Source organism: Alligator sinensis, unplaced genomic scaffold, assembly GCF_000455745.1.
Source record: "Alligator sinensis unplaced genomic scaffold, ASM45574v1 scaffold258_2, whole genome shotgun sequence".
Taxonomy (NCBI): Eukaryota; Metazoa; Chordata; order Crocodylia; family Alligatoridae; genus Alligator; species Alligator sinensis.
Genome location: NW_005842398.1, coordinates 951,371 through 959,107, shown reverse-complemented (window position 1 = coordinate 959,107; position 7,737 = coordinate 951,371).

The window sequence follows — 7,737 nt, the reverse complement described above, 5'->3', positions numbered from 1 at the left end:
TCCTCCCCCCATGGACCAAATCATCAGCTGCACAGGAGGAAGTGGCTTTGGCCACTTCCCAGAGCTGGTCCAGCATGCAGTCCCAGCACATGGGACAGGAGAGGGACTCTGTGCCCTGCCAACCCAGCTGGGAATGTGGGGTGCACTGCTGGCACCACCTCCCCCACAGCAGTTCATAAGTTCCATTCCCCTCCCAGTCCTGCCTGTGGCTGACAGAGAGCTCAGAGGCAGGGCCAGCTGGAGCAGCCAAGCCTAAGCTCCCTGTGAGGGGGACTAGTGGGAGCTCGCAACGTCCCCTGGGATACTGGCGGACAGCACCCTACCTTGATTCTCAAGCGGACCTGGCACCGATGTTCAATAGATCAGCGCAACTTAGATCAATCCAGGTCTATCTTAGATCAGGGTTCACCATTTTTAAAGCAATCTGCATGAACCAAATTTCTGTTCTATACTGGTACAGACTGATTTCCAACCACCTAAACGGAAAACGTTGCAATGCCTATACTGGGCCTTAACTGTTTAAAATGAAAGTGGCTGCTCTGTGCAGGACAGTGCAAAGGAGCCCTTCACTAAGACCTCAAATGTTGGGGCTGAGATTCTCCTCGGATCGTTAAGATCCACCTAATTAGTAAAATCAATCCCTGTTATCTTTCCAAGGTGCTATTCTAGTTAGTAAGAATGTTTTTGTTTGAAACTGTTCTCCTAATGTATACTGGCTTTTATCCTAAAATAAACATTTTGAGGAAAAATTTAACATTTAAAAAGATACTTTCATTTTTAATGAAAAAATGAAAATGGAATTTCTCAGGAATTGTATTTTTCTGCTTACTTCACCTTTCTTTACAAGAAAAATGGGAAAAGAAACAATCAGAAGGGAAGTAGAAAAATAGGGGTGTGAGTAAAAGAAAAAAGGGAGAAAGGAGAGATCTATATTATGAAACTTAAACATTTTCATTTTGGATTTCAAAAAATTAAACACACCCAAATTTTCATGGAAAAAAATACAATTAAAAAATGGAAAAAACTTGAGAAAATGAACATATGAAAAAATATTTAATGAATCACACCACTCTTCAACCAGTCCTAGCTGCTTAGGCTTAAATTCAGACCTTTCTTTCCCTCAAATATTACATACGTCAAGTTGTGATGAAGATAGTGGAAAATAAGATTTGTTCAAATTAGTATTTCTGCTTCCTATCATAATTCAATCTGTAATTATTTTATCTCATTCATGTCATAGAATTTTTAAAACACAATAATTTCAAATTAAAGGAGTAAACACTGAAAAATATTTTAGCCTATTCAACAAGTTTTCACCAAGTAAAATGAAACAAGTTATGGAAATAATAGTGACTATGTGAACTTTCTTATTTGTTGATATTCTTGGCAAACTCTCAGAAAGGAATATAAAAAATTACAGCAAATGTTCCAGTGATCTGTTTAGTTTCAAAAAACTAAGTAGTAAGCTCTTGAAATTCTTCCCCCCTTCCTCCCCCCACAAAGATGCAAGTAAGGCTATAACAAATAGAAATGAGTACTTGAAAAATAAAGTAAATCATAATGGAGTTTCCACAAACAATTTTGTCTCTGATTTGCTACAAGATTTTTTTTTTTGGCATAAAAAAGTCTCTCTGGTGAGACATACTGAATTCATCTTTCTGCATACCTAGTTATCTACAGTCGCTTCAACCCATATCCGTACAAGTTTCTCATTCCTGTTCCAGTGTGGAGTGCAAGTTCTCAAGAACAGTAACACAAAAGGATACATGACTGGAGCTACTGGATTAATTTCAATATTGAAGCTTCATGGTTTCAATTCCTGATCACTCTAGAAATACTACTGATTATATTCTAGACCCAAACACAGACCCCCAGACATTTTATTTCAGTGAATGTCCAGTGTTACATTACATACACATCCATTTCCTCACTTTTAATGCACATTCCAAAAATGTTTTTCACTTTCACTGGAAATATGAAAATACAATAGCGAGGTGTTTGCAATTTGTGAAAACGTTGCTAACTTTTCATGGATGTCAATAGCACAGAATTTAGTCTACATAGAGTAAAAGAATATTAATGCATCTGAAGAACTGATGTCTTTAGGCAGTTATGATGGAAAGATATCTAATTATTAAATATAGTCAATGCAAAGACTACTGAGTTAAATAGTTGTAAATGAGGCAGAAGCTCTGGGAGAAAACTGCAGGTACAGCAACTGAAAATAGGGAACAAAATCAGACTGTAGAAAAAACTATAAAAGTTCCTCATGGAGCACCGTGAATGATGATTCAAATAATTTTTTATGGAAACAAGAGCTGTTCACACAGCACAGAGACTGGCACAACTATCTGCCCATAGGTTTTGGGGGTTTGTTTTCATCTTAATTAAAAAAAAAAACAACCCACCAATATCTCGGGAGTCATCATCAGGGATCTAGGTTTTCTGTTCCCCACAGAAAAATGGAAAAAAACAGAGGTTTTCTATTTTAATTGAGAAAAACATAGGTTTTTCATTTTAACAGAGAAACACCTGGATTTTCCACTTTTGCAAAGAGCTCTCTTCAGGCTGGCAGAGTTCCAGCCTGCAAGGGGCTGGGAAGCAGGAGAAGGGCAAACAGCAGGGCATGCCATTTGCATGTGCACACTTACACGTGCACATGGCTGCCAGGCAGCCTAGAGAGCAGCTCCCCTGGCAGCAAGGGGGCGGGGGAGGGTGTTGAGGCTTCGATAGTGAGGGAGGGAGGGAGGGAGGGACCGAGTTGGGCAGGGCTGGAGCTGAAGCTGGAGCTGGAGCAGTGTGTGGGGCTGGGGGCCCAGGAGCAGAATGTGTGGTCGCAGGGCTCTGGCGGGGAGTGGAATTGTGCCTTGGGAGGTGGGGGGGGGGCAGCTCCCTGCCACTGCGTGCACTCCTGGGGTGGGGCATGGCAGAACCCTGCCCCTCCAGATTTATGCACAGGGAGGGTGCAAGCTGCCTGCTGCCAGCTCGGGATCCCCACCCTGGTGCCCTCCCTCCGCAGCCCAGCAGGTGGGACCCGGCATGCCAGGGCAGAGTGGGGTCAGGCAGGGAAACTTGGTGCCACCACTGCAAGCCCTGTGCCACCCTGGCAAAGTGCCTCCTGCCCACCCAGCAGCAGTTGGGGTGGCGGTGCAGAGTTGTGCCTCTCACTGCTTCTGGGAGGGTAGGCAACACCTTACCAGGGCAGTGCAGAGCTCCCAGTGGCAGTGACAAACTTCCCTGCCTGGTCCCACTCTGCCCTGCCTCTCCAGGTCTTTCCCACTGGGACACAGAGGTCCCAGGGGAAGGAAGCAGAGTGGGAATCCAAGCCTGCAGCAGGCATCCCACACCTCCCCTCCACCACAGGCTCTGCTCAAGCCATACCACCCATGCAGGAAGGGGAGCCAGGATCTGTGCACTGCTTTGCTGCAGCAGCTGCCAGCTCCCGTAGGGCTCAGGTGCTGCTATGGGGGGCAGGGGGCTGCAAACCTGGGTCCCTGACCCTGTAGCCCTAGCAGCTGGGGGGGGCACCTCTGGCAGGGCTGTGGAAGACTGTGGGTGGGAAGTGAGGGGCACCAACAGGGCTGGGGGGCCATAGCTTGGGATTGAGGGGCCTGGATCTGTGTCCTGGTGAGCAAAGGGGAAACTCTGATTTTCCATAATAGAAAACCCCAAATCAAATACCAGAATTTATAGGTACTTAAAATGTATTTCATTATAGTGATCAAAGGACTGGTAGGCCTCCAAATTTCTACAAAATTTACAAAATTGTAAATATATCAATAAAACATTGTGTTCAATTGATACTTATATATGCAGCAGTGTTTCATTTTAATCGGGGATTTCGGGTTTTTAAATCAGAAATTTGTAATTTTTAAACAGAGAAAACCAGGATCCCTGGTCATCATCACACTATAACTTGACAATTCTAAACAGATTTGTTAGGAGTCTATTATGGCTTTTAGCAGCACTCCATTAACCTTTTTATTTTTGTTGTAAACTTAGAAATCAATATTTGGCTGGCTCTTTGCCAGGCTGTAGGTTGAGCCTGTGTTTTTCAGAAAAGAAAGCCAGTTACTTTGGGTCCATCTACACAGATATAATAGCAGTGTAAACTTTCTAAGGACACAGGTTGAGGTGACTAATATTTCTCCAGAGATTTAAAATTTATAAAGCTAATTTATAAGCAGTAATATTTAAATACCCCTGTTAATAGGTAGTTGGTATCAAGACTCCATGAGGAAAAGAATGGCCCAGTGGCCAACATACTAGCCAAAGACTCAGGATTAAGTCTCCACTACATGCTTCCAATATATCCTAGGAAAAGTCTATAAGCTCTCTGTGCCTCAGTTCCTCATAGGTAAAATAGGAATTATAAAATCTCTTTACTGGATGCTATAAAGATTATACAATACTTAAATATGGGCACATATAAGAACCTTAAAGAGATTCAAAAGTGACTGCAGTTATCTAAGCTCCATAACATGGGATAGGTAGCTGTAAGAAGTGGGTATCCTGGGGCTGGTTGAGTTGTTGGCCTGCCAACTTGTCTCAGTGCTTAACCAACCACCTACTGTGCCTGCCAAGCCTTTGAGGAAATAATCAAAAGTTGTTAACCAGGCAAGAGGCGGCCTATTTACTTGCCCAGATGTCAAGGGCCTATACATGGCTCTGAATCTTCCCTTATACCATGTCCTGTGCATCCTTGGTCTAACACCTGACCTAAATTTACAGAGTCTAACACCCAGCCTATAATCCCTACGCCCTCACACAGCTCACAATCTCACTCACTCAGGGCTCCCAGCCCCTCCCTTTTTCTTGGGCTCCCTGCCTGTCTTGGGACCCTCTTGGTCCCCTCGCACCCAACACCGGGGCCTCATCCCCTGCCCAACACTGGGCCTCAATCCCCCGCCTGACACTGAGCCTCAATCCCCTTGCCCCTGGAGCCTCACATTCAGTTCCTTCTTGGGGCTCAGAATCCCACCCCCCTGGAGCCTTACACCCGGCTCTGTTTATATGCCTCAGGCCTCACTGTGCTGTCTGCCCCAACTCCAGGTGGCTCCAAATCTCCCCTATACTGCAGCCATGCGTCACAGATGATATCTAAGCTCTTAACGTCTCCAGCCCCACACTGGGCCCCATAACCTTCCAGTCTAGACCCCAACTAAATCACCCCCCCAAGGCTTTGTCTAGCCGAGTCTCAAAATCCTCCAAGGATGGAAATTCCACCACCTCTCTCGGTAACCTGTTCCAGTGCTGTACTACCTTCCCAGGGAGAGTTTTTCCTAATATCTAACCTCAGCCTCCTTGCTGCAACTTGGGCCCATTGCTCTTTGTTCTGTCATCTGCCACCACTGAGAACAATCTAGCTCCATCCTCTTTGGAACCACCTTTCAGGTAGTTGAAGGTTGCTATCAAATCCCACTCCTCCCTACCCAAATCTTTTCTTCTCCAAACTAAATAAGCCCAGTTCCCTCAGCCTCCCCTCAGGAGTCATGTGCCCTATTCCCCTAACCATTCTGTTGCCCTCTACTGAACTGTTTCCAATTTGTCCACATCCTTTCTATAGTGGAGGGGGAGGGGGGCAAAAATGGAAAAAGTACTCCAGATGTGCCTTCACCAGTGCTGAATAGAGGGAAAGAATCACTGCCCTCGATCTGCTGGCAACACTCCCACTAATGCAGTCCAGTATGCTGTTAGCCTTCTTTGCTACAAGAGCACACTGTTGGCTCTTATTCAGCTTCTTGTCCACTGAAACCCCCAAGTCCTTTTCTGTAGAGCTCCTAGCCAGTCGGTCCCCAGCCTGTACCAGTGCATGGAATTATTCCATCGTAAGTGCAGGATTTTGCACTTCTCTTTATTGAACCTCATGAGATTTCTTTTGATTTAATCCTCCAATTTGTCAAGGTCTCTCTGAATTGTAGCCCTATCCTCCAGCATATCCACTACTCCCCCCCAGCTTGGTGTCATCTGTGAACTTTCTAAGGGTGCACTCCATCCCATCTTCCAGATCATTGATGAAGATATTGAACAAAACTGGCCCCAAGACTGACCCCCTCGGGCACTCCACTTTACACCAGCTGCCAACTAGACATTGAGCCATTGACTACTACCGTCTGAGCCTGATGATCCAGCCAGTTTTCTATCCACTTTAAAGTCCATTCATCCAAACTGTACTTCCTTAGCTTGCTTGAAAGAATGTTGTGGGAAGCTGTATCAAAAGCCTCTGATAATGTACCATGAAAAAGCCCTTAAAAATGAAAACAGTGTGATATTCTATTTTCAGAGATCAACCTAACATGAGATAGACAGGTGTCACATAAGCAGCATAATGTACTTGAACAGATTATTGTTTTCAATGTACTACTCTTGCTCACATTGAACAGTTCCTTATATTATGAATAGAGTTTTTATTTCAGTAGGCCTGGTGATAAAATAATATAATAATGCCAGTAAACACAGGAGAATCAAGTCTTGTATAAGTTCTATCCTTATACACACAACATGGGCTTATTCAAGGAAATGCTGAGTCCCCACATCTTTGTTCATAACACTATCATGCTCTCAAATAGGAGGTCACTTTCATGATCATGTTTTATGGGTAGGGGTGGGTTAGCCAAAGTCACCCAGTAAATGAGCTGCACAGTTTGGAATAGAATACAAGTAATCTGAGTCCCAGGCTTAGGCAGTCTCCATTAGGCCACCTTGACTTTCCCACTGAAAACTATGGGTGTTGTGCACACTCAGCACTTTCAGTATCAACCCCACTTTGTGTGTTTATGTTCAGTTATAAGCTCATATAAAAGTTGCATAACCTTTCTTCCAAAAGAAATTTGTTATTCAGATAATATTTTTCAACAATGTAATCACTGAATGCAGATGCCTGTAATCTGGCCAAAGGCTTTTTACATCCACATATTTTCCTAAAATAGCTTACAGAGAGAAAACAAACAAACAAGCATGCTCTCTTTTTCAATGCAGGACTGCAGACTAGCTATTTACACTACATTTCTTTCTTATAAAGCATCTGAGGTTGGAACTCTGCATTCATTAACAATAAAAAGCCTCACCATGCTGTACACTGGTTTTGATGCTTCACCAATAGTGTCACACAATTGTGGTGAGTCAGTCAATTAAAAAAAACCCTGCAGTTTGGGAAGTGGCTAGGCAAATAAATGGATTGGTGTAGGTTTGTGACATCTAGAAGTAAATAGGCAGAACTCAGAGTTATACTCAGAGTTAATTTATAGAAACAAAGATTGTAATGTATTTGACACAAAGATAGTATTTAGTTTGGTTACCCAGAGGAACTGTCACTAAATCATCTCTGGACATATCAGTTCAAATCCTAACTTGAAAAAATCAGAGCTGGTGGAAAAAATATGGGTTGTCAAATGAAACCATTCAATTAAGTGACTGGTTGCTATGGTGATGGGAAACACAAGCACAACTGCATCAGGTCTTTAAATGTTTAGAAATTGGCTAAATCCAAAATAAGGATTGGACTGCCATGTTTAAGGGAGAATCATTGCTACACAGAAAACTGGGAAAGGCTGGTTAGAAAGCAGTGTGGTGAGGGCTTCAAGGCTGATGGTATGGCATAGAGCAAATAAAACATTAGCACACACTGCAATGTTACTGCTAATTGATTATATAAATGCAAAGGTGTCACTTTTAATACCAGATCAGAAGGTGATGATTCCATTTTATCCCAGGCTTTGTTGACTGCATTTAAAGCAC